At 32.8% G+C, this 21419-nt stretch overlaps 1 protein-coding gene across 2 annotated transcripts in view; it reads left to right on the top strand.

Moving 5' to 3' along the window:
- The window catches only part of Ephrin (ephrin), a 259839-nt gene that overhangs the window by 87868 nt on the left and 150552 nt on the right, over positions 1-21419 (top strand). Inside the window, exon 1 of one of the 2 annotated variants that reach the window (XM_072531943.1) lies at positions 14468-14606. The exons of the other annotated variant lie outside the window; for it this stretch is intronic. The gene's annotated coding sequence lies outside the window, so the exon portion shown is untranslated. Of the gene's footprint in view, positions 1-14467; positions 14607-21419 lie in introns of those variants that run through there. 2 annotated transcript variants of the gene reach the window in all.

Below are 21419 nucleotides of genomic sequence, written 5' to 3'. Positions count from 1 at the left end.
CAAGCACTTATGGCAGATACTAACAGAAGTAGGCGTAGCACAACACTTTATTTAATTTGGCTTTAAACAGTTAAAGTGCTTGACACACTCTCAAACGAATTCAATCCAGAATAAGGTGTCCGACAAGGATGCTCCCCATATAATTAAATTCTTTTTTTATATTAAACTTATTACGTGAAATATAAATAATATATTCGAATTTTCTACTTGTGTTCTTGATTACCGACAGAACATTCTACTATGATTCGATAAATAATGAATGGTTGTTATTTTTATCCCTTTTTTAAATAACTTTTTTTAAAATTGTTTACCATATATTTATCAAATTTTTATTGCATTCCTCACCTTGAAAACCTTGAAACCTTGAAACCTTAAAAACCCTTTGGGGTATATACGACATATTTGTGTTCAGAGACCTCAAAAATCCCCCGCGAAACAAGTTTCGAATGATTTTATATGGAATCTGCAGAAAACTCCCGGAAAAGAGGTAGGTACCGTCCGCCCTGGGCACCAGATCCATAGGAGACCTTCACCGACGATGATATTCGTGCTCAGCGACCCACAAAACCCCCGAGTAGTAAAATAACAAAAATTATTGAGTTAATTTTTTTTTAATTTGCAACTCTGGAAAATGCATCCCAAATGCAATTTTTTATTTCTTCATGATCGCATTAGTTCACAAAATTTCCTGATACTCTCACGGATCGAATGCACCAAACTGCATCTCAATCCGTCTAACTGCGCCAATTTTCGAACGTTGAGTCAAAAAAAAAAGTATTTAATGTTTAAATATTCACTATCTTTAACATATTATACGGATGATAACACTATTTTTTTTAACTTAGAACATGTCTTATTTAATTAAGCAGTGCGTTCGAATAGTTTGTCATGAATATTATATATTTTTATATAAATATTGAATAAGGAAAATTCTTCAATTCTATTTCCTAAATTTTTTAAACAGATTTAAATAAACTTCATAAGCTCAAGTAGATTATTTTTGTTGAAAGAAAATCATAGAAATCATCGCTTTGTTTTTGTTAGGTAATAGTAATAAATCCTTCGAAATTTAATGAAGGTTAATGCATCTCAGATATATTTATGTTTTTGTAACAATCCTCAAAAGCATTTTAAATAAAGTTGCTTTAAAGGAAACAAAAGCTTTGTTTTCTACATCAAGAAACTTTATCTAATTAAAAAGTCGCCATGATAAGAGAACTCTATATAAATATCTAAAAAGAGGGTTTTAAAAAGAATGTTCATGATTTGGCATTGATTTTTTGCTCTCGTTTTACGCTCTTAAGGTTACTTTTGTTTGTTTTTACGGTATAGTTAGACTCTCGCTACCTGAAACTCACTGTCCGTGATAGCTAATTTTCCACTTTATATTTTCCATTCCTATTGAAAATAAACTTCTACATCGTATAGATGTAGATGAATGTGTAATACTCGATACATCAAATCCAGCAACTGCAAACTTTCATTCTATAGTCCGGCCTTTAGATATCAATTTTCAACCTTTTTATCAATATCAAATAATAGCTTAGTGAGAATATTGTCATACCGTCTATATATATATATATATATATATATATATATATATATATATATATATATATATATATATATATATATACATACACAAATCAAATTAATTATGATCTAATTAGCAAATTAATACAAAAAATTTATTTGATGAATTTTAATGAAGACGCTAGATTATTAAATATATGTATTTTTTTTTTTCATTTCAGGGTTCTTAATTGAGTTCAAAAACATTACCTTTTCTTTTAATAGTGCCAATTTTTCTTGTAACCACACAAAATATTCTTTCATTTCATTCAACCAAATTCCAAAACTCTGCAAATTCTTAAAACTCAACTATACCATTATTATTCTTTCGTCAGAATGTCTTCTGAGGTCCTGCCCACCGAAGTCTTCTGGACTCCATTTTTTTCTTATATTGGCTTCTAGATATAGTTGTTTTTTGAGATCTTTGTTAGTTCTTATCCTACTCTTCCATCAAGTACAGGCCCAAAAATCTTCCTTAGCACTTTTCACGTAATCGCTGTTCGTTTGCCTTTGTTATCGTCCACGTTTCGCTATCATACACTACTTATGACTGTTTTATAGAGTTGTATCTTTGTATGTCTTGTTCGTTGTTTCAATTTTAAGGGCATAAAGACATCTGTTGCCGGCTTGTATCCTATTGTTTATTTCTTATAATTCGTTATTGTCTTCAGTTGTTGTTCCAAGATACTTAAAATCTCTGGCGCACTTAAAATTAATGTCGTCGGTGGTGGTGTTCCGTCCGATTCTATCCCTGTCTCGGTTATTGCTGCTCATATACATATATTTAGTTTTATTTTCATTAATTAGGTGCCCCATCTTCTCCGCTTCCTTCTGGAACCTGTCAAAAGTCTCCTTAATTTGATGTTTTCTATTTGATCGATACCGTCTGCAAATACCAACAGCAAGTTTGTTACTTTTCGATGGATAATCGTAGTTTGTTTTTCGATTTATGCACTTCTGATTATGTATTCCAGAAGTAAGTTGAAGAGTTGTGGTGTTTTAGTCCACTGTTTATTTCAAATATCTCGAGTATTACTGTCCATCTCTTACCTTACATCGCAACTCTTCCATACACATCCGTATCAAATTGTCTAGTTTTTTTTGGAAAGCTAAGTTCTTGCATCGCTGTCCAAAGTCCAACCCTGTATACTCTATCAAATGTCTGTTTAAAATCTGTGAACATCTGATGATGAAGCTCTTGATCAAACTCCCAGCATTTTCTAATTATCTGTTTTATTGTTAATATCTGATCAATAGTAGAGCGGTCCGGTCTAAATCCGCATTACTAATTCGCAACAATTTCTTCTGTGTATGATTTGGTCCTTTCTAGCAGGATTTTTGCAAGGACTGTGGTAGTGGTATTTAGGAACGTTATTCCCCGGTAGTTAATAGATTGCTTTTGGTCTCCTTTTTTGTGGATTGGTACATTGAATTGGTACCACCTAGGACTCGATAACACGGAAATAGTCTGACCAGAGCTCAATCATTTGTATCTGGGATTAGTTAATTTTTACCTTAGAGGGAGTGTGAGTCATATGGCTAAATCCGGATAATAATGATGTCTTTTTAACCTCTTTTACATTAAGGTTAAATATTAGTTTAAAACATATATTTACAATGATGTGTAATTGCACAAATTTTCATAAAAAGGGAAAATTAGTAATTATAATACGTTATTATATTATACGACGATAAATTACAATAAATATTACTTAAAATTTTTAAAATCAGTTTTTGATTTAAAATATTCAGATTCAACTTAATGCAACGCATATTTAAAAACAACCTCTCTGAATAATTATTTTGTATCATCATTCTAGTTTTTTAATTTAACATACAGTAATTTGGATTGTCTTGATAGTTCTAAATTTTTAATGATATATTATTTGATTTTTACTTGAAACAAAGACCAATTTTCATTTTGCCCCCATACTACTTTTAAATAGAAACAGTTCGTAACATCGAATTCAATCTCGGTTTCTATCCACGTCGAAGTTGAAATTTTCGTAATGATTTTGTTTTCGCCTCGAGCGTAATAATTCAGAACAAATATTACCCTAGTTATAACTACGCTCGTTAGGATCGTTTCTATTTCGTCGTATACTTATTTGGAAATTTCGGCATTAACCGAGGCCTATATCGGATTTGCAACATTTGCATAAAACCGCCGTAACGTGTGAAAAGTTGCGCACAACTCCGCAGAGGCAGAAGCAGAGCCCGTCGATTTCGGCCGAATTTCTCAAATATAGAATTGTTTACCGCAGAAAATTGAACCTATAACTAAGTGTGGTATAATAACGCATTCTTTTTTACTGATTCTCAAGTATTTTTCGCATTTCTTGGCTAATCTAGCTTTTTATAAGAAAACTTGTCAAATAAAACATTTGTGAAAACGAATAGGAATGTCCAAAATTAATTATTGCCTTTTGTGACTATTGTACACTATATTTTTAAGCTTTGGACTTAAGAACGCTTTCTAGAACGATACCACAGAAATGTATAGTTGCATTTCGAGCAGACCAGTGATAATCTTCAATGATGTCGTTACTGCATTTTTCAGGGCTCCTGTGATAAAGTGAGCCTATCTTTGAAGATTGATGGGGTTGGATATACACATCTTTACTACCGTTTCTCTCCACGGATGTATAGATTCATACGTTACCGTTCTGTGTACATTCAACAAGACCTTTGGTTTCAACAAGCAAGATTTTCCTAAAAATCTTTTGCAGTTGCAGAATAGTTGCGTATCAATTTTGGTAATATTACTAATATATGTGTTGCAGGTAAAAGAAGAATGTTTTAGCTATTTTTGGACTAATAAACTAGTAACCTTCCGCTTATTTGTACAAGCCACTAGTTTTGTCTCAGAAGGATTCACATATTTACTTTAAGACACTTTTTCTGTTTGTATTTTAGTGTAATCTGACTCGATACGGTACCAGGAAATTTACCCTTGGTAATATCGATATCTTTTGAGAAACCCTATGCGTATATTCCGTGACTGTTACACTCGTAGGTCAAACGATTCACAACTATTATCCAAAGAGTTGGTGATAGTACCAACGCTTTTTTATACGTTTGCGCAGATATAAATCCTCATTTATTAATCTTTAAACTTGAAATTCTGGAAGATCAAACCGTGCAGATAGTGTTATACAACAAACGGTTGGACAGTGTTCAAGGCACACAAAATGAACGAGGCCGCGTTGCTCAGTATCGGAGGATGTTAGTGTGGTTCTTTGGATCATTCCTACTAGCACATAAACAAAAGAAAATTTGAAAAGAATCAAAATTAGGGAAATAATAGCTACTAAAGTTAAACCAGAAATATGAGATAAACAGTACAAAGAAAAATCATAAATAATTTGCCAAAAAGGGAACCACTTTGTCTTTTCTTGAGTGACAAAGAAAACTCAGAACCAAAATATTTACAATCAAATAACAATAAACAATAACCAATATACATATCGCACCCTCAGTGCAAGACTGCAGTAAGTCAGAATAAGTAAGTTTCGAGATAAAGACGATTTTGTTTATTTTCGTGCTAATATCGGTGAAAAAAGACACAAGTTTTAATAAAAATTAACATTTAATTATAATTTTGCATGCTTTTCAGCCTATATTACATTAACCAAAAATACAAATTTAAATAAAATAATATTAATGCTAAAAAAATTAGGAATTTCAAAGTTACAACACTTTTGCACGGAAAAAATTGGTAATCACTACACATTTAGTGTTTGTATTTTAAAGTTACAGCACTTTTGCACGGAGAAAATTGTAAAAAGTGTAGACACATTTTCTGTTAGTTGTTGTCCTTTCTTTGTTGTTGTCTCTTTCTTTATGGCCATTTGAATTTTTCAGTATTTTTGTTTAAATTCAAAACAAAAGGACTATAATAAAAATATGCAAATCAGGCTACCTTGAGTACAGTGATAACAAAAGGATTGAAATTCACTACCCTAGTAAAAGTTGGGAATTATGGGGGGACAATATGATAAGACAATCGCCCCGGAAGGTTACATGACGATTTAATTCAATTTGGGATTTAGTTTTTATAGAACAAGTTTTCTGAGAATAGATATTTTTAACCTGTCAGTATTGTTAATACACAAGTTTTAAGATAACTGTTTTTCCTTTCATATGAATTCAATATCGACACATACCATCTTTTCGTAGATTTTAAATTGGCCTATGATAGTGCCCTAAGAAATAAATTGTATGAAGCCATGGATGAATTCCACATCCCCGATAAACTGATAAGATTGGTTAAGGCTACAATGCGTAAAGTTTTTTGCAAAGTCAAAAAACAGGGCGAACAATCACAGGCATTTGAAACGCATGTTGGGCTGCAACAGGGAGATGGGCTGGCGTGTCTCCTTTTCAACATAGTTCTGGAAAAGGAGGTCAGGGATGCCCAAATAGACAACAGACGAAACATTCTTAATAAATCATCCCAAATTTTGGCATATGCAGATAATGTTGACCTAGTCGCCCGCACAACACGCAAGCTAGAAGAAGTGTATACCGCCTTGTCAAACGCCTCAAAAAATATGGACCTGCAAGTAAATAAAGATAAAACTAAGATATTGGCATCAACACCCAACAATAGAGCCAGAAACATCGGCCACCAATTCACGGTTGATAATTCTACCTTTGAAGTGGTGGACAAATTCACATACTTAGGCTCCCTGATCACCAAGGAGAACGTCATGACGAAAGAAATCAAGCGAAGAATAATCCTAGCAAACAAATGCTATTTTGGACTGAGTAGACATATGAGAAGCAGAAACTTAAGCCAAAAAACAGAAATAACTATATACAAAACCCTTATACAACCAGTGTTGACATATGGGTCGGAGACATGGACCATTTCCAAGGCAGATGAAAATCTCCTGCTTAAATTTGAACAAAGGATCCTGAGAATAATATTCGGTGGCATTTGTGAAAATGGTGTTTGGAGAAGGAGGTACAACTACAAGATATATCACAGATATAAACATATATTTCGTGGTAAAGACGTAGTATCCTTTATAAAAATAGGAAAACTAAGATGGGCAGGACATCTGGCAAGATCACAGCAGAACAACCCTCCTAGAAGAATCCTTATGTCACAACCTGTGGAAAGTAGAAGTAGGGGTAGGCCAAAACTCAGATGGAGGGATGGTGTAGATAGGGATGGTAGACAAATAGGCGCAGCAAACTGGCAACAGTTGGCAATGGATAGAACTGACTGGCGTAATAGACTTGGGAAGGTCGAGGCTCTTTTATAGGGCTGTAGCACCAATGATGATGATTTTTTTCCTTTCATAAGAAAAAATACTTTTTGGCTGTAAATAATTAGTCTTAATTTATGTGTTTTTAATCCAATCTAATAAATCAATGGTCAAACGACATCGCACCCATTTTATGGAAAATATAATGTCACACAAAGGACATAAAACTTACATGAATAGATTGGTCTTGTAAATCTTTCTTTATTGTCTCGGCCGTTAATGGATTACGTAGACACGCAGTATATTAAAATTAAACACCACAGATATAGATATTAAAATAACAGATATCTTAACTTTTTTCATGCCTTCATTGCTTGTTATCGAAATCATTGCAATATTCCGTGCAAAACTGTTGTAACTCTGCTACATTAGAATTACAACAGTTTTGCACGGAACTTATGTACAAAAACGCAAAATAGTTAAACTGTTGTTGCTGTAATATTTAGCCGGTTAAGCATTTGAAAGTTACTAAAGTGTTAAAGGGGATAGATATGCATGTTTACAATCGAATTCCATGATTACTTCATTTTCATAAAATTTTGAGTTACTGCAGTCTTGCACTGAGGGTGCGATATATAAACAAATAACAGTCAAAAATCACAATTACCTGGAATGCTGGTTCAGTAAACCTGTTATCAATTATTTATATGTGGTAACAGAGAAAAGAAGATTGTTAGAGAAATCCAAAATACAATGTTGTTACATAGCTTTAGCTGGACATATTAGTTAAGATCTTACAACAGGTATGTCCATTACAAATTAATACCGTCTTACATCTTTATAAAAAGTTTAAAATAGATTTCTTTCGATGACCTGGTAAAAGTAGTTAAACAAGATCGCAATATTGAATGTTGTTTAAAAACAGATAAAAAATTATAATTAACCTTGATCATTGTCATATCATGATATGTATGTAGAAAATTTTTCTCTTGTATCCTACTCGACATACAATTTTGGTGATGTATAACAAAACAATTGTGACCAAAACCTTCTACTTTCTATTAATTTGTTTCATCAAAAAGAAGGGAAAAAACCGTCTTATACTTTGTCCTGATTTGACCAAAAACTTCATAAATTGCAAAAACACTTTTAATCGGCGTTACTGTAACTCAGATTTCTAAAGAGTAACTTGCCGGCAAATACTCAATTGCCTCGAAATATGACATTTACTGCTTACTATGACCAAACATCACTACTGCCAAAGATTCATTGTTTTCCAAAGATAAAGGTGTTTTTTTTTTAAACAAAACAATCGTCCATACGGCAAAAAGCCGGTAACGACCAACGGATAGCTTGCTGATCGAACCCCTCTAGCTCTAATTCTGAAATGGTCCACGCTTGCTGATACCCTCACCCTTGCCGAAATGACACTGCAGCTTTAATCGTGTGATCATTTTGACCAATAAAGAAAGAAAGTTTTAAAAACAACCATAAGTGCTTATTGCCACGTATGGAATTCCAAGAGGAAACGTTTTACTCAAGGTAATTTGAAGATGAACACTTAAAGTTTGTTTTTATCTCTTTTGAAATTTTAAAACGCAATACGTTAAGTGCTTATTAGGAGTTGTATAAATTATTAATATATACAAGGTCTCATAAAAGTTACTGCTTTCTGAATTAAATGTAATTTGAAAATACGTGACTTAAAACTGTATAATTTTTCTTTGGATCGTTACAATATTAAATGTAGTGAAGATACATTAGGTACCGTAGTAGTAGTACACACAAGCCACATACTAGGGAATGCATTTATGAGATAGATAAAATATATAAAGCCCTGTTAAAGCACAACCTTGTTTAAAGTACAGTCGACTCTCATTAATTCGAAACTCGAGGGACTCTTAAAATATTACGAATTATTGAGTGTTTGAAATATCAAATGGCTCAAAATTTGTGAGAGAAAATAAATAAAACTTCGAATTATTAAGTGTTGATCAATTATTATTTATTAACTGCTATTCTATAACGATGACAAAAGTTTAGAGGTACATTCCTGGACATACATGTATGTATTTATAATGTAAATTATTCAATCTTTCGAAAGAACTGTATTATACTGGTTTGTTTCAAAGCACAGTGCTGCTGCTCAGACTGCTCAATAATTTTTTTTTAAAGAAAAAATTCCTGAAATACTTTTTCATCACTTTCGTTTTGTGGACACAAGGTTTGTAAGGTATCGAATGAGGTTCTTGCTTCCTTAACTGACACTTCTGCCAAAGCTTCTGATGTATCGTACTCATCTTCATCGTTACTTTTTTCATTCGTATCTGTCGCAGATAAAATTTCGCCATCGGTTAGTGAACCTAAGACAGCAACATCTTCATCCACTTGAACAAAGTTAGAAAAACTCACACCAATGACAGATTCTAAAACGAGCTTAAAAAATTCTTTGCGATAGAACGTCTTAAAATTATGGATGATCCCTTAGTCCAATGGTTGCAATTTGGAAGTTGTATTTGACGGAAAGAAGTAGAGTTCCACGTTGGACAATGTAGGGGGACTGTTAGTTGTGGATAGTACAATTGTGTAAAAATTTTCCACTTTTGACTTTTTTTGTCCCCATTAACTGTTAAAAGCCAATTGTTAAAATGTTTTGTCGTCATCCAAGCTTTTTTGTTAGCACGATAATCCGCAGGAAACAATTTCACACCTTGGAAACATCGCGGTTTCATTGCTTTTCCTATCACTAAGGGTTTAAGTTTTTCCGATCCGTCCATATTTACTGCAAGTAAAACTGTCAACCTCTCTTTACTATGTTTTCCCCCATGACATTTTTCATCTTTAAAAGTATGTGTCTTGTCCGGTAAACATTTGAAAAATAGCCTAGTTTCATCAGTATTAAAAATGTCTCGGGCATCATAGTTTTCATTCAAGGTCTTCAATTTACCGTGCCAATCTAAGCAAACTGCGTCATCAACACTTCCACTTTCCCCTCAAACTTTTTTAAACACAACTCCATTTCTCTTTTTGAAGTTTGTAAGCCACCCTTCACTTGCTGCAAAGTTTTTGATGCTTAGAGTAGACGCGAACTCTTTTGCTTTTTCTTTTAACAAGTTTCCGCTAATAGACACTTTTTGTCCTCTACACTGTCTTAGCCAAATGACCGGACTTTTTTTCAGACGAGGAAATTCACCTTTCCCAAGTAGTTAATCCCATTAATTTTCGCCTTGTGCTTTATTATGGTTGAGAGAGTACTCAGAGGAAACTTAAATTCTTTTGCAACATCACTTTTCTTCTCACCTTCCTACTTCCTACTTTTTGGATTATCATTTTCTTTTTAGCAATCGTCATTTATACTTTCTAGGGCTCATGACTAACAAAATTTTAATATGTATACCAACGAAAGAGTAACAGTAACTAATAACTAAACAAACCAATTCGTGAAAAGTGTGTGTCAAATATGTAGTCAAATTATTAATCATAACAAAACAAAGGCGCGTTGATACAAGTTTGAACTGTACTTAATAAAAATCTTTCCGCCTCTTTCTCTCTGCAACTTTGAATTGTTGAGTGTTGGACGCCGATGAGTTCGAATCAATATAGCATATAGCAATGATTTTTTTCGTTCGAATGACCAAGTGCATAAAAATGTATTGATTTAGTTCGAAATATAAAGAGATTTTACAGGGAACTCGTGATAACTTTGAATTATAGAGAGGTTCTAATTATCGCAGGTTTGAATTAACGCGAGTCGACTGTATATTGGAAATAAGATATAACTTCCTGAAAGAAGAAATATAGAAGCATACAAATAAACGTAGATAACAACATGCGTGCCTTAACAACAAGACCTTTTATATACTTTTAGCACTGGACTACTAAGGTTTCGAATATTATAACAGGTAAAATTACTGTAGAAGATATGGGGCCTAGAAGTCAACATTTAAAATGATTGATTAATATAATAAAGGCGAAAGAAATACAACAGACCTACTGCCTTCAACTTGGCGATAGATACGTCAATGTAAAGGGTACAAATACCTTGGTATCGGTCAACGAGATAGACTGATAATGGGATCATTTACTAACGAAATATGATAAAAATATTTTCAAAAATCTCATTTGAATTTCAGTTTTTAGTTAAAAATGATGTATATAACTTACACATATTTCATATTTATATCGGCAACACCGAGACACATTCAGTTGGGCAGGAGCTATAAGATAGGGCGTTGCTAAGGTTTTACATTGAGTTGTGCAGACAAATAAGTACATACTATACCGCTTCATACCTGCTCTACTCGTCAATTCGGCTTACCGAATATGATTCCGCATAATTTCATCGTCATTTTCTATATCAATGGAAACCGAGAATTTAATAGGTACGTGAAATATATCAAAGCATAGATTGTCCATTTTTGCGAGTAGATGCAAGGCTTCTCCCGCACGGAGTAACTGGAAAATTTTAGAAGAGCAAACAGAATAATTTACGTATTACTTTATAACACAAATTGTTAATATCAACTTAGGATCAAAACATATTATTTTGTTAATAACTGTACCATCCAATAAACTAGAAATATTAAGGACTAATGGTGTTTTTAACAAACTAATTTTGCGGGTAAAATCTTTCTGTATTCAACGTCTCCTGTGGAGGTTGCTAATCGACATGGCTATTTGAACTTTCGAAACTGCTGCACGGAATAATACGACCGATGTCATTCCGAACCATTCACGAAAGTTTCGCAGCCAAGAAATTCTTTTTTTTCTTGAAAAGGTCCCACTCTTCTTCGTCCAACGATCTTTTCTTGCATTATAAGCTGTAGGAAGTCATCATCTTATGCCCCTAGAGACGTGGCTAAGGAACTCAAGTTTTCTCTTCTTATAGTAAATACAATTTCAAGTTCAATATTCAGTCTTTCCAGCACTGCCTGATTTGTGATACTAAGTATATGTTCAGAAGACTGAAGGCGTGCCCGTAGATCCATATTTCAAAGCTCTATCTTTTCAAGGAGTTCAAGAAGTTCCATATTTAGTGTCCAGCTTTCCACAGTGCATAGGAGTATGGAAAACATATAACACCTATTCATTCTAATTCTTAGAGTGTAACCGTTTCAAAAGTTTCAAAAATTTATTTTTATAATTCCGAGTAAATATTCAAAATAATATTGCTGACGCCATCTATCCTCCGAGTACATTTAAATTACCTCAAGAGATCCCTATTGTAGTTCCTAATATCTTCGATATATGAGAGCGTTCGTTAACTCATCTCGAGTCCCGAGTGAAATTTATCTTCCTCCATCTTTACCTCCTTGAAAGTCAAACAGTCAAGACTTTATTTTGTTTGAGTGGTCTCTTGATGAGGTAAGCCGAAAAATTCCATTTCTCTGATATATTTTCAAATAAATATTTATTTTAGACCCTTACCCGGGAGCCCTGATAGTTACTAAGCTATGTTTATTGGCTCGAGGGTGTATAAATAGATATGGATTTATGATATGTGTTCTGAAACACAATTCTATATATTTTCATGGTGTATAGTATCTTCCTGCTAGATAGATCCAAGGTTTCTGTCAGCCAAGTACCTAGAGGGTAAAAAAAAATTGGATAATACCAGCTTTTGGATAATTCAGGTTGTACCCAATTTATATTTTTTTATTGGCCAGTGAAGAATATCTATGAACTAAATAACAGTGAAGTGATTTATTATTGATCTTTTAATTATAATAGGTATTCTTCCTAATAAACAAATGTATTTTTATGTGAACGAATTTCGAAATTTGGGATAAAGTATAATTTTATTTTCATATATTTTTCATTTATAATCTAATGACATGATATAAAATGTTTGTTTTCTTACGATACGATTTTAATTTTAGTTTCGTATAAACACTTCTCATGCGTAATTGAATATTGTAAACACAGATTGTTTAGTTTTTTTTGGGATGACGTAAATTTTTAACGTAGAATCTTTGTTCCTTATAAAATAATAAAGGTTAACTTTGTTTTAAATTTTTCTTTTCAATTCTTTGAACTCGTTTCCTTACGAGAATAAATATTAGGATGGCGCCCATTTCATTTTAATTTTAAAGATAATACAAATAGCTTCTATATGATTTTTGAAAAAACCGAACCCACTCTTCGATCCGAGCAGAACGGCCGTGATTGCTTGTATACCAAAGTAAATAATATTGCACATGTTACAAAAGTCAAATAAAGATACGGTGCTTTTTTCTCATTTTGAGGAACGCTGCTCGTGCTTATTCAATAAGTGGACAAATCTAAGTGTTGGTTAGTCTCGTTGACAATAGTTAGAGGTCTCAGTGACCTCTTCATTAAAAAGTAATTGTTCAAAATTGTTGTTAATTTTTTTTTTTTGGTAATTTTGGTTTTCCTGTTAATTGATATGTAAACCGCGCGTCATACTAACCGTAGATACGTTATCAAAGAGTCAGCATTTCTGATGTTATTGACAAGAACTCCATTTATCGCTATTCCAGGTGACTCATCTTCTAATGCTTCACGGAAAATATATTCATAGTATGAATTGAATCGCATTCATCAATCAATGTTTAGTTTTTATAAGTATTATTTATTATATAGTTAATGGAGCAGACATACATATCTTGGTTGACATCTGTGCATTTCTGTGCCAGTACATTAAAGACAAACGGGGCTCTTCTTCTTCTCAAACCATTACGGAATCCGAATTGTTTATATGATGTTTCACTTTCACATTTGTTGTTAATTCTGTTATGTATAATTCGTATGAAGACCGATAAGACATGACTTATAAGCCGATAAGCATCACAGTTGGTAGGACAAGACTTCTTTAGAATGGTGACAAAGGTGGAGATGGGCCCTTCTTTTGGAATTATTCCAGTTCTATATATACAATTATCAGGTCCACGATCGACTACAAATTGAACTTGTTCAGTAAATGAACAAAGCCGCATAAGTTACTAAGTTTCGTTTAATTTCCAACTTTGTAATGCCTTGATTATTTTCGTATAATTGCTAATGTGGAAAACTTTTATAAACAAACTGCGTAAAAAAACTGATAATAAAATATTGCTTTTCTAAACTTTTTGTGTGTAATCTACACCACTAATAAACGCTATTTTTTGGGTCTGCCCCAAACAGATAAAATCTCGAAAGTGGTCTGAAAGGTTTGTGTCACACCAGAGCAGCAGCTCTCTCCTAAAGATTGGAAAGAGTGGCCAATCCATTTAAGAAATACCATAGGACTATAATTAATTTTCTTCTGATCGAAAAGTTTTAAGTTTGTAGGTTTTTATTTGAACCATAGGTCGCAAGTAGGCGGATTCGGCTCTGTTTTTAAGTTTTCCTGATAAAGTTGTTTGTCTTGCTAAATAAGATATTATTGTGTCCCAATGGTAGCCAGCAGAAAAATATCATAAAGAGTAAATATGATTCAAGCTTCGTCGCAGAATGACACCCCCTAATTCATTATTCGTTTAGTAAAAAATTCATGACTTTGTGGTTGTACATTATCAGTTCAATAAAGTAAAAATTTATTTACAATTGACAAGAGTTTCTCTATTATCGACGTATTTCTTTGTTCAGCCTTCCTTTATTTATCTAATCAGTCTTTATCAGAATTATAATGTAGGATAGGGGTACATTTAGGTATTTAATTTTTAATCAGTTTTATAGTTTATTATATATTTGGCTTTGAAGAGGTTACAAAAGATTTTAGTGCGGATATGTAATCGACGTGAAGTGGACGCGACGTATTATCGTAGGTGCTTGTTGTTATTGGTGTTTTGTTGTTTAATAATATGTGGACAAATAAAGGTAATATACAAACACACTTTTAAATTGACAGTAATGTATTCACTAACCAAGTATTCTCATAACAGATGCTGGTATTAAAATAAATAGTAGCTAAAGAAGGAGACATTTTTGTTGAATTAATCATATCTTTTTATTGGTCTGTTTTGACTACTAGATTATCTACATCTATAACTATATATTATGAATTAAATGATGGCTTCTGATGAACTTCTGTAGACCGCTATAACCAGTTTTCTAGTACTTACTCAGGTACTAACCTGGATGACTTTGTCTGGGTGTGTAGTTTCAGGTCTTTCTTACGTAATGCCTAAACGTGGACGGTAAACAAAAATTAATAAACAACTGGCACGTATCGTAATAAACTATTATATTGTTAAAGAAAAACGGTTTTAGATTTAATTTCAATGTAGGACATCTGCCATCCGCTTATACGTATTTAAACCTTATTAACTCTCATCAGAGTGGCTACTAGAAACTAATTCACTAAGAATTTTTGCTATGATGAACGATACGTGGAATGCAAATTGTAGATTCCCTTGTCGACTAATTCATCAATCTGTCAGCTTTGCAATTTTTAGAAAACGCAGTAGTAAAAAAAATTAAATTTAGTTTCGAAAAGTAGGAAACCTTAGGATTTCTGATGTTATTATTGTTGCTCTAATTCGTTTTAAGTTTTTATGAACTATTGCAGGAATTTCAGCAGCTTGCATTAAGTGCGTGTCTAAAGTTTCCTCCCCCCTCTTCTGCAAAACAAAACTTTAACTAATATATTTTTTTGGAAACTGAACTATGACAGTTTGATAAATTATTTACGTAGGATCATATGGCAAATAATACTTCATTTAAAAATTCTTTTTTTTTCAACGACTCTACAGTTTCAGACCAATATCCTCAAAGTATCATTTTCAACTATAAACAAATACCACGTTTTATTTTCTGAACAATAAAATTTAAACCTGATAATAAATAAGTAAAATAAGTTTATAATTGTTGATGAAATTCAGTGACGTAATCATTAAAAATAACGTGGGTGGTCAGCGGTATTAAATGGGATCTTATGGCAAGTAACTTCTTTTGAAAGCTCGTGAAACACGTTTATATTAATTGAATGGAACATGTTGTCGTTCCCGATTACATAAAAATATTCTACTAAATTTATTTCATGGTACTATTTTAATTGTATAGTAGAATTGGCACTTTTAACATAATTGTCCTTAGATTTGTAAATCTAAATAAAATAGAAAATGCTTCCTTCTTTCTTTCTCTGCTATTACAGCTTTTTACATGTTGTCCTTGGTAAAGTCGCTAGATGATCTATAATGACAAATGGTTACGTTACACTCCCCACGAAAACTTAAAGGATTACTTAACACCCAGATAACATCAAAAGTTGAAAATATGAAAAATGCACGTATGGGTCTGTCATAGGACTATCCAGCTATGATGCAGAAAGTGTCATAATACTATCTGAGTGTCGTATTCCAAATTTGGTAACTGGAGATTGCATTTCATTAAATTATTAATTTTTTATTACCCCGTCAGCATTTTTAAATCTTGGAAATGTTTAATAATAGATATCAGCTATTTTTGTTAAGAATAAAAATGCTGCCATTACTAAAAAAATAGTAAATCTAAAGTGATTTCTCTAGTTCAGTGCACCCGATGGTGTTAAAACCAATGTTGCAGCTAACTGAGTGTCTTCTTATTCTTCCTTTTATTTAGACTCTGTCTGTCTGTTTTTCAATGTGCCAATGTGCCTCCAGTAAGTTGTCGTTCCATCGTTTTTGTGGTCTTTCTACTGATCGTCTTGTACTTAGTGTCTTACCATTAATTTTTCTAACAGTTTTTATCTCTGGTGTTTCTAACATTATTGTTGTCCTCTCTGTGTCAGTTCGCGTTTTTGCCGCGTATGTCATTATTAGTCTAATGACTGGAAATTCTGCCTTTCATTTGTTTTCCGATATTTTTATTTCCCCATATTGTTTCATTTAGTCAACCTGCGGCTGTATTTGCTCTATTCATTTTATCTTTCACTTCTGTTTCGAGCTTTCCGTAGTTAGATAGTGTGATGCCTAGACATTTAAACTAAATCACTTGTTCTATTATTTGACCTTTGACATAGGCTATTTGCTGTTATACCTATGCATTTTGTCTTTTTTGGGGAAATTATCATATTAAATTTTCTGGCAGTTATAATAAATTGGTGCAGCATACGTTCTAAATCGTCTTCACTCTGAGATAGTAGTATTGCATCGTCTGCATAGCAGATTATTTTAAGTTTTTTTTTTTTCATTTTTGGTATCTTTTTTAGTTCTTATTTTTTCTATTATTTCATCCATGATCAGATTGAACAATAGAAGACTCAGGACGTCTCCCTATCTTACCCCATTGCCAGCTTCAATTGGGTCAGTTAGTTCTTCTTTTACTTTTATTGTGTTGTTTTGGTAGATATTTTCGATCGTGTTGATTATTTCTAGAGATATCTCTCTTACGTACAATAAGTGGATAAGGTCCTTTAATTTGGCCCTATTAAATGGCTTCTTAAAGTCCACAAAACATAGATATGCCGGTTTGTTGTATTCTAATGATTTCTCTTGCATTTGGAAGTCATGTTGCATCTGTTTTGAGAAGCTCTGCCAGTGTTTTCTTTTTATTTGTCTGACTAAAATATTTGTTTCATTTCTGATTCCTTTATAGTGGTTTTATGTCTGTTGTGTTTATTGTGTTCTGTATTGTAAAAAGGCTTTCTTCACTTTTGGTCTTCACTTCCTTTCTAAACCATGGGATTTTCTAATATTTCATTTCCAGCTATCTTCTCTGATAATTTTTTTCTATATAAGTATTCCGTGGGTTCCGTATTTAATCCTTTGACTCCGATTTTTGTGTTTGTTAATGATTGTTATTTTACATACTACTAGGCTATGGTCGCTACCTACATCTGCTGAGTTGAGGCATCTTAGTCGATTATTTTTGATGGATGTATATGTCTGTGGTTATAACATCTATCATATCTTTGCTCGCGAGTGTTAGTGAATGCATATTTGTGTTTGTGTTTGTTGTCAAAAAATGTGTCTCCATTTTCGTTTTTAATATTCTTGTTATGTTTTTGCTTTATTCTGGGTATTACTTGATTACCTACTCGAGAGTTAAAACCTCCCAACTAAGTGTTAAATATACAATAACGACCGCTTGTCATTCCCACCACTCAAATACCTTCCTCTTTAGTACTTTTACGTCCGCTCTCCGCTCCCACATTTCTATTGATGATATCTGCTGATGAAATTCCAGACTGCGATCTATAGACAGACACCGAATATAATGTACCATTACAATTATTTAATATCGGAAATACTTACAACGCCGTCTACAGTCTCGATCGAAGTTCTTCGGACGAAGTGTCGAAGTCAAGTTAATCGAGGCGAGGTGACTCTCTACATACTCGTGAAGTCGAGTAATGTAGTGTGACATTTCGTATTCGAACTTCGGGCACTTTGACTCAGACACGAAAAACCGACACAGAACGGAAGTAGAACGAGACGAAGCGAAGTCGCATGAAGTATCTGTCTACACTCTCGTATTCGCTGAACTTCGATCAACTTCGCGAGTAGTATAGTGGCCTTTACAAGAAACTTCTCAAAGGTCAGATAATTGTTTGCATCAAAGAAATAAAAAACGATATAAATAAAATTACAAATAATTCCCAAGGGTGAATATGACTAGTCACTAAATCACCATAATTGTAAATAATTGCGCATAACTCTAAATGATACCAATAAATAATAAGTAATAATAAAAACGTATCCTTTTCCCCTCTCCAGTTGTCTTTTCAGCCGATTTAATCCAATGGTTTATGATTTCTTTCGTTGGCCAAAAGGTCACCGTGAAATATCCTCACATGCTTCGTTGTAATCTATAAAAAATAAATCAAAAGAATACCTGCCTATCTATACCAAACCATAAGTTATGTTATTTTTCAAAATGTTAGGAGATAACAATACTGGACACGTTTAAATGTGAATATTTCTGTGTAACCCGTAGAGAATTGTCGATAATCATAAAAAAAACAGCGATTTGTGAATCAGGTTCTCCAGCATTAGTCAGCCATCGTGAAAGCATGAGCGCCCATTGTGATTGGTCGAGAGGGATTCGGTGTCAGGTATTAAACTTGTTTCTTGTCAATTTAATTGGTGTAATAATTTATTAGTTTATAAAAAGAGCTATAAATTGTTTAGTAGTATATTCAACTGTTCCAGAGGAAGTAAATCCGCTTTTTAAAATGCTATTTTAATGCATATTTTAAAATACTTAATGAGGATGGTCGTTCTCGCTATAAAATGAAAAATAAGTTTATAAATATATTTATGTATTTCCTTAAACTAGATTATCATATACAATTTTTATACAAATGGAACACTTCTTACTGTATTTCAATAAAAATTTGCTATTTGTTCTCGATCAGTGTAATACTGTCATGTATTATTGCGTTTGTTAAATGAACTATAATACATACTAATCTATTTCCAGATTGACGAAATTAATCTTTCGAATTAATCGGTCTTTACGCGAAGAATTCGAATGTGTCCAAAAAAAATTGTTTGCCAATATTGTGTAACTTTATGTAAACAAGCAATTATATGAATTGATTCTTAAATTAATTCATTTCTACTAGTATTTCGACCTCGATGAAATATTTCTACTGTGATAAAATTTTAAAAGGACATAAAGAGAAAATAATTTTTGTAAATTTTTTATAAACGCATTAATGACAGAATAAGTATTACAATTATATTTAATAGTTTACAAAAAACAATGAATTGGAATTTGTAGTACTTCTTCACTACTTATTTTTTCTTGCCTGTAATTGGCAAACATATTCCTAAAAAGAAGTTGTCAACAAAGCTTAATGTTTCTCTATCTTTAGTTTAGGTAAATTGTCTGTTTTATCTTTGTATACCTGCCCATTCGGTACTTAAATCGGGTACACGTAAACGCATCACCAATTAGCATAAATGTGCTCGTAGATATTATAAACTCATCACCCCAATAAAATCAGGGATTTTAAAATAGACCCAAAAAGATTTGCAAAAAAGTCACTGATTTACCTGTACCCCTTGGCAGATAATAAAACCGCTAAGGTTTAATAATTTAAAAGAATAATCCAAGTCAGGATGTATTAAATGCAAATGCAATGCATTGGCTGGTACTTAGGAATTCCAATAAATTTTATTGATAGTTACCTTAAACTATGCGAAAAGAAAATTTTTTCTTCATTTGTCCTTGTTCCTTCAACATGGATAGTGAATTGCCCATCGGTTACATCTAATACGTCTAATAGGCCACTTACTGTGAGACACCCCATATAAATAAATAAATTTTAAAGCAAATTGCTTTAAATAATTTCTAAATTTAATAGGTAGATGATCTCGTAAACAAGAAGTGTAACAGGTAAATAACGGGCAATATTCTACATTAGAAACCAGCGCCTTGGCGCAACAATGCTGGTGATGAATTTACCTATGTGCGGTGATGAGTTTACCTATCTGCGGTGATGAGTTTACGGTTTACGGTGATGAGATTATGGGGGGCTATAAAGTGATGAGTGAATTTTTAATGCTAAGTTATTGATTTCTTCGACCTTGCCTCTAGGTCTTACTCTTTCCTTCCTTTTTCTGTTTAAGAGTGTCTTTCCAGCTCTTCGGTGTTTTCTGCGTTTATGTCGTGATAAGTTGTAAATGTGTCTTACAGATTCTTGATTTGATCTCAGTGCTAGTATGTGTATTTCGCCATATTTTATCAATTAGACTTGCTGGTATTTTTGCTTCTCGTATTGTCCGTTCTTGCTCTTGCTCCTCAAAATCGCGAAAAGCTGGTAATTTTATACCTAAAAATCTTAATTTTATTTCTTTTTTCACAATTATTCCATCTGTTTCACTCTTAGGTCTCAAAGGTATCTTTGATGTTATCATTCATTTTTTTAAAGGTGTGTATCATCATGTTCAAAGATTTGCATGTTCTATTAAATCGGTGTAAAAATCGTTACATAAATTTTTCGTGATCCGCTATTTTTCGTGATTGCATAGCATAAAATGTTAATCTCGTTTTTCTCATTTACGTAATTTTTTAGTTATTTTGATCATGATAATATTGAATAGAAGGGCTCCCAGCCAATATTTCAATAAGCTCCTTGTTTCTCTTCTATCTTCTATTGTATTCCGTAATTTGTACGATTTTTGACTATTGCTTAAGCTATAATGCCTGGAGAAGCTATATGACATGTACGCTCAATTCTCTTATTAAGTCAGCTATGTCGGCTGACTCAATTAATTGATATTTGTGAAACAACAAAATTATTAGTCTTAGAACGGAACTAAGGAACTTATAACTAGGAACTCTAAGCTCTCTATGGAGAAAAAAACATAGTACGTTACATTAAAGCAAATCGGATAAGATGGATAGTTGGTTGCCCAAGAAAGAGATGGAAAGATGCAGTACCGACTGTTCTACGTAAAAGGGGGATGCAACAATGAAATATTGCTGCACAAAACCAACAAGACTGGAGGAAAATAGTCAACGCGACCAACACTCACTTATAGTTGTAGAGTCAAGAAAGAAGAATTAATTGATATTTCAGTTGTTTGTCATTTGGGAACAACAATGGTCTCCTTTAAAAATATGTCTGATATAAACCCCGTGATTTATGTTTATTCTAATGTTTGTTCTAATCGTTGTCATAAGTTTTATTGTGATGCTCGTAGTTTATACGTCTATAGTACACCTGAGGTTTGACCAAATAAATATTCCGTTTTCCAATTA

The sequence above is a fragment of the Diabrotica undecimpunctata genome, chromosome 5 (genome assembly GCF_040954645.1).
Source record: "Diabrotica undecimpunctata isolate CICGRU chromosome 5, icDiaUnde3, whole genome shotgun sequence".
NCBI classification, from domain to species: domain Eukaryota; kingdom Metazoa; phylum Arthropoda; class Insecta; order Coleoptera; family Chrysomelidae; genus Diabrotica; species Diabrotica undecimpunctata.
This window is presented reverse-complemented; position numbering and strand designations above follow the sequence as displayed.